The sequence below is a fragment of the Dermacentor variabilis genome, chromosome 1 (genome assembly GCF_050947875.1).
Source record: "Dermacentor variabilis isolate Ectoservices chromosome 1, ASM5094787v1, whole genome shotgun sequence".
Taxonomy (NCBI): Eukaryota; Metazoa; Arthropoda; class Arachnida; order Ixodida; family Ixodidae; genus Dermacentor; species Dermacentor variabilis.
Genome location: NC_134568.1, coordinates 175,750,766 through 175,757,764, shown reverse-complemented (window position 1 = coordinate 175,757,764; position 6,999 = coordinate 175,750,766). Strand labels below are relative to the sequence as shown.

The following is a 6,999-nucleotide window of genomic DNA, read 5'->3' as shown; positions in this document are numbered from 1 at the left end:
TAAAAGAAACACGTTTATTCCAGTCAGGAGCTTCCACTTTCAAGCAGTGTATTTAGAATATTTGGTAATTTTTCTCTTATATATATATTGTGGATATATATGTCTATTTACCCTTAGATTTACCTAGAATGCATTGGTCATCTGCATCTCTTCGCGCCACGCAGTTAATAAACCTGGTTTATTTCACTATAATATTTTTTTCTTTTATCATTGTCCCGGATCAATATCCCAACAAGAAGCGCGCGTAAAGTGACACAATATCAATAATTGTTTTTACGTAGTAGAACGGGGGTGTTCGTCTAGCAGCACTAGTTCTTGGTTTGCAGCGGTAGGCTGAAACAAGTCGGTGTTATAGCGAAACGGGCAAGCAAGCGCTGCTCGTCGTCGTCTTTTTTTTTCACCAGCGCCATGCCCACTGCCCAATGCCTTCAGTGCAATCACTCCCCACCGAAAGAGTAGCCATACCGGCCACCTACGGACAGGAGAACACAGGGGGGCCATGACACTGCTTGAGCCGGGAGACGTGGACAAATTCCTGGCCGCGACGACGCTGGTCGGAAGACGCATCCGTTGGCTCGATGAGGTAGTTTACCGCGGATGTTTGTTTCAGTACCCGATAAGGACCGCGGTACTTGGACAGCATCTTGGAGGAAAGGCCTGGAGGAGTAGAGGGCACCCCCAACCAGGCAAGCGAGCCAGTAGCAAAGCACGTAGCCGTAGTGGATGAATCGTGGCGATGCTAGTGGCGGCCACTGGTCCTAGGATCTGAACGAACGAGCGAGCTGGCGACATTCTTCGACGTCCCGAAATTCACCCCGAAATTAAGACGCATACCCCCCCCCCCCTCTTCCCGCCCACGCCACCACTTTTCACACACATTCCTATAGCGCCGCCAAATCAATGTTGAAACTTGACAGATATTCGGCGGTCAACTTTTGGTTGCCTTTTTCACTCCTTTTGGATGACGGCAGTTATCGGCATTTTTCGGGGTGTGAAGGCCAGTTCCCTCATCGATTCGGTGCCCACGCGATTAACTCGAGATGCATTCAGTTGTCACCATCTTTTTGACGGTCACGCGCTTCGTTGTTGCTTCATTAGTGCAGCCTTCGTCGTTTAGACTGATCCAGGGACCAAGAAACGGATTCGGTTCGTGGTCAGCTGGTCTGTATGCACGTGGAACGAGTTGCTGCCAGAGAAAACGCCAATTGCGTTTAATTTTTCCTTTTGCTTCATTATTTCCTCGAGTAACGGCTCGCCGCGACGCTGACAGGTTCTCGGAACCATATAACCGCGATATGGATTAGATAAGGTGAAAAATAAAATAATGCGAAACAGCGTCCATCATGAAACCCTGCAATAAGCTTTAAATCCATAAGCAACATGAATGTCATCCGTTACCTCGTCTTGTTTTTGCCTAATTGTAGAGCACTTTTCGTGCAAAATTGCCAACTGGAAACGAGAGTCGCAAGGCGTTGAGAAATTAAGCGACCTACTAATGAATCCATTGTCGGCAACCGAGGCAACAGCCAAACAGGAAGAAAAAGTGAAAGTTAAGAAATTTAACCGTTGCTTATGAAAACATCTATAGATCAACATCTTTTTATTTAAAGAGGAAGTAGAAAAAACGCCGCCGGAAGTGGAGAACAATTCCGTGTGCTTCGAATGACGCTTCTACAGTTATCAGTCGAGCGGCCTGACGTAACCACTTCTATGCTGTGCTTATATAAGTGTCTTGCTAAGTTTCCGCGGTGGGGATAGTCTGTCTAGAACCGCAGCGTCCTGCGCCCTACGAGGTTATACTGGACTGGCAGCCAGGCAGCGTTACGTAACTTCCCAAATAACAATACGAGTCGTTTGCGGCACTTAACTTGGTAGAGCATAAACGAGGGATCTAAAAGAACTGTGACGGTTCCTCAAATATATATTTCTCTATAGTTTTTCCAGAGCTAATACAAAAAACGCTGCTATAGTCGGATACAAATGAAGTCTGCAGTGAAGCCCCGCCCAGGCCCTCATAACCGCCAGCCACTGTTCCTCCGGGAGGCTGCAAATAATTCGTACTTCAAACTTTTTCTGTTACCCAAATAAGGCGGTAACCACAAAAATAAAATTATTAGCGCGTAATTTTATACATTTTGCCTCGCCTAATACAGTGGAATGGCCAAACCCTAATTCTTTATTGAACTGAAATAACATGCTTGCTTTGCTGCCACTATTTATTGTCAAGTTTCGCTTTAGTTGGCAGTGAAGTTTCATGAGTAAAACGGGTTCAGCAGTGAAATGAACGGCACCGCAGACTTTTGAAGAGCGAAATGCTCAGACTCCATACACTTTGTACATGTCTGTAGCATACCTCATTGCTTCCGCCGATGAAAAGACTCTTCAAGAACAGCAAACGCTCCGGAGGTATCAAGTACGACTACATTTGGAAAAGGCCGCATGACGACGATTTTGTTTGCTTCTGTGATTGGCTGGCGAAGTAACACAACCGCGCGCGGTTTGTGTGCCTTGGTTGCCAACTGCTGTTTTTTTAAAAGTTGTATTCTACTCAAGTAATCTTTATTTTACACTTTGGCTTCTTTACTTCTCCTTGGCAGTGCTCTTCCTGCGCTTCTTTCTTGCGCAAGTCCATTTGACGTAGTTCCCTGTTTGCCAAGTAAAGGAGAGGTGTATAGCACAGGGCGTACCTGTAAAATACACCTTATTTAATTTCTCTTTTGTGGGTTTACGAGTTTTTATGGCGAATGGTGGACGTTATTCACATTTTTACTAGTAAAGTACCCCCCCCCCCTCATTTGCATAGAAGTTACCTTGGCTTGCCCCCCTCCCCCCCCAAAAAAAATCCTGCGTACGTGCCTGCGGTGTCGATACGGTGAACGACTGCGGACGCTCGCCCAATGACGGTTGGCCAATGTCAAATGAGGCACGAAAACGCTGGACCAGCTTGATAATTTCTTTTTGTTGCGCAGGTAGGAGTTCTGCGTTGACGGCACGAGCGAAGACGTCTACAGGGGCATCGGTCGCAGCGGGAGGAGCGACGGCACAAATCGGAAGTGATGCCGTATCACCAAGCATGGTAGCCGGCAGAACGCAATCGGAAGCTTTACAGGTACCCAGGCACTCGCCGCGGAGTAGGGATGATACGTGGGCGGACAGATTGCACGCGTAAAGGGCAGCAGACCGTCGAAAAATGTGACGACGGAAAATAGAGGCAGAAAGTTCCGGCGGCGTGCACAAGTGGCCGACGGCGTAAACAGAACAGATGAGTTGCAGCAGAGTTACCTGACACAGGGACTAGAGCGGCGGAGAAAGGTGCGATGTCGATGTCAGCGGCGGCAACAACTTTAGAAGAATAGTGGTCGTTAGAGTCAAAGCACGGCACTGATAACGTAAGTTCAGCACGAGCGCAGTCGACAAGAGCTTGATTGACTGATAGGAAATTCCATCCAAGGATAACGTCGTTCGAGGAACGAGATAGGACAACAAATTCTACAACATAAATAATGCTTTGAATGACGACCCGGTCTGTGCACTACGCTGAAGGCTGAATGTGATGCGAGGTTGCTGTACGCAAAGAAAGAGAGGTAAGCGGAGTGGTCACTTTGTTGAAATTGCGGCGAAGCTTCTCACTAATAATAGAAACGGCGGCTCCGGTGTCAATAAGTGCGTGTACGGTGACGCCGTCTACGGACAGTTCAATTTCGTTCGCCGGGAAGAATGAGGCCTTGGAATGTTCGACGTAAACGCAGTTCTTGCCTCTGGAACTGTGACTGTTAGTTTTCCTCTCGGGCTGCAGGGCTGGGTCGGCGAACAATTGGGAAATGGATCGGCGACGTCAGAAAGGCGACCGGCGCGAATCGAAGGGGTGGCGACTGTAAGACGAGTCCGAAGGAAGATTAGATGGGTCATGACGCGGTAGTCGAGCAGGCCTGTAGCTTGAGGCTGTCACTGTCAGGTAAGCCACAGTCAGGTAAACGGAGGCTGCGACGGCGGCAGAAACGTGCTACGTGGCCCAGAAAATGACAGGAATAGCATATTGGCCGGCTATCAGGTGTTCGCCACGGGTTGACGACAGGGGCTCCAGCGGCCGAGTAAGGGACGAGAATCGGACGTGAAGGTGGCGGCGGCACATGGTATGTGCCGGTGGCCCGGTAGGCGTCAGGAGCCGGAGGAGCGTAAGGCCGGGCGACAACGTCAGCGTACGTTAGCGGTCCAGCTGCAGGCTGCGGAGGAGGGGCAGGTGGCAGCGCCGCGGCAACTAGCGTATGAATGACGTGACGAAGAGAAGGAGCCAAGGTTGTCGACGGCTCGGGCGTGCTAGTCGCCAAAGAGAGTTGGCGAGCGACTTCCTGGCGGATGAACTGCTTTATTTTCGGCATTAAAGCAGAGATATCGGCAGCGTCGCGGCCGAAATCCAAGGGAGATAGATCCGCGGTGTCCTGCTGAGCAGCGCGTGTTGAGGCACGCTGCTTGCGCAGCTCGTCGTACTGCTGACAGAGCTCTATAACCTCGGCAATCGTCCTGGGATTCTTCGCGACAAGCATCTGGAAAGCATGGTCATCAATGCGTTTCTATCCAAATCCCCTCCATCATGCCGACGCGAGGAGTGGACGCTGCTTGGAAAACGAGCAGCACTGGAGAAACAGGGATGAGGGTGGAAGCGTCGCGCCGTATTGGTCTAGACTGTGCGGCGGCTCTTGCGCTGCCTGCGCTGTAATGGCTTCGGTGCTTCGGGCTGACACTAAAAGGGCATAATACGTAAAACTGGCATGGGTGTTTGTGAGTGTGTGTGTAGGGAGAAAGTTGCATGGGCTTTGAGATACCGACAACTCAAGCAGTGGCTGCGCGGTTCAGAGTGCTGGGTACTGCTGGGTTGAAAGCTGTATGCACGATGCACGTCGCTTGTATAAACTTTTCGTGTTGTGGTCATCGCCGCGATTTTAGCGATGGCTTTTTCAAAAATGAGATATCAGAAATCAGCTGAGGCAGCTTGATAAGATTGAGGGAAACGTTTTTCTGAACAATACGCAGTCAACGAATGGAATTGCGCAGATACGATAAATGTTGACGTACAGTGTGCTTCACCATTGTGTAGAGCGCGGGAGCGGCGGCTGCCATGATGCTTAGGAGCAAGCCAGCGACGTCTTGCGGTAGTTGCTGCGTCCGAGATAACATGCGTCTGGGCACGTTTAGCCACACTTAAAGACAAGCCACGCTCTTTTACAACCCGCGAAAGCGGACGATTAGCTGAGCGTCAGTGAGAATGCACTTGAAAATAACCCCTGTCTCGGCTCGCGCGGCTTCCATTCGCGCGAAATCGAAACTACCGCAGAAGCAAGTAGCAGTGGCAATACGAAGGCGCTGCGTAAGCGTCTGCGCCCGCGGGCTATTCCGGGCGGCCGCGCGCGCCCGCCCGGGCCGCTGTATCTTGAAAGCCATCTGCGACGGGGACCGAGTCTGCCATGCGCTGTGTTTTTGCGGCTTAGTTAGCGTTGATGCGAGAGGCAACGCGAAGGTCAATTCGCTCGCTGCTGCTGCCGTGCGTCCTCACTACAGCGTTGTGACAGCGAGTTTCAGCGGTCATCGAGTGAGATGTGTTCATGTTTGCTTGTGCGCGCGTGACAGCATGCTTGTTAACTTAGTTGGTATGCCTATGTTTATAAGTTTATACGGCCGATGAAACAACTATCGTTACTTGGTATAGCTGTCCACTAATTTGCTATCGCAATCGATGCTTCGCCTTTCGGGCGAAACTGCGACTTTTTTATAGCGAAGCTGTATATGGCTAGGCTGTTACATTTTGACCGAGCAGGGCTCCGAGCCGAGACAGGAACACGACGCCGAACGACGAACAACGTCACTTTAATCCGGCATAGCAGCTGCCGGTTGATACCAAGCCTCCTCGGCGTGGCTCCGCTATCCTTTTTAACAGCGTCGCCACATGAAGGGAGAGGGAAACACAACCCTCGTCACCATAATAACCATGCGCATCGGCACATTGTCATGCTGACAGGCTCGCCGGGCTTTGGCGCCTGGTAAAAGTAGACGCATGCGCGTGAGCGCGACAAGGTTCTGAAAAAAATTGCGTGCGTCTATCGAGCTGTGTACACTCTTAAACAAAATTGCACCCTTTGGGTCGCACTTTGCCACACAACGATAACCGTCATCTGTCTTGTCTGCATTTCCTTTCTTTAACGCTGCGAACTCGGTACTTCCCAGTCACGAATGGCATGCGCATTATCAGCATGATATAGCATTCTCGACAGGAAAGTAGCGAGCCTTGCGTGCGTTTCCTTTTAAGAAAGGAAACGCAAGCAAGACAGATGACGATTATCGTTGTGTGGCAAGGTCCGACCCAAAGGATGTGCATTTGCTTAAGAGTGTAGATCGAGAATATCTCCCCATACGTAGGCCGATCCCGAAGATGGTGCAATACCGTGCCGACCCGGGGCGGAGGTGAAGCCGGCTTTCAGCACTCCGCCAACTTTGAAAAATAAGTTTAATATCTTAGGTGCAACTACAACCCGTATCAGATATTAAGCTGATAATAACAGATACGACACTTTGACCCGCGTTGGCCATGCCTACGTTCGCACCACCCTCTCTTTCGTTCTAAGCGCTTTCCTTTCGTTCCGCTCCCGCGTAATGGCGGTCCCGTAAGCGTGCTGGCCACCAGGACCGCGAGGCGGAAAGAAATACGAACCGTCCATGTGGCCCCGATCCCGCGAACTTGGAGAATTTCACCGGAGCAACGGCCAGGTTTCAGAGGAAGTTTGTGGGGAGACTATTTTTTGTGGCCCGTGTTGTGTGCGACCGCTTGTGGTTTTCAAGCGATCTCACAACCATTACTGCACTTCGGGACGTCGATCAAGGCACGATCGCCTTGGCTACGGTGAAGCAGTGTGGGCCCTCGGAGTGCGGTAAGGTGCGTATCTGCTCCACTTGCCGGGATTCGTTAGTAAAAGGCGTCATGCCGCGTTTTGCAACAATACATGGGTA

General features: G+C 50.6%; 1 pseudogene; it reads right to left on the bottom strand.

Annotated features, from left to right (window-relative positions):
- Positions 1–6,402: 6,402 nt before the first annotated feature.
- Positions 6,403–6,582, bottom strand: LOC142567643 (U2 spliceosomal RNA; annotated as a pseudogene).
- Positions 6,583–6,999: the final 417 nt, after the last annotated feature.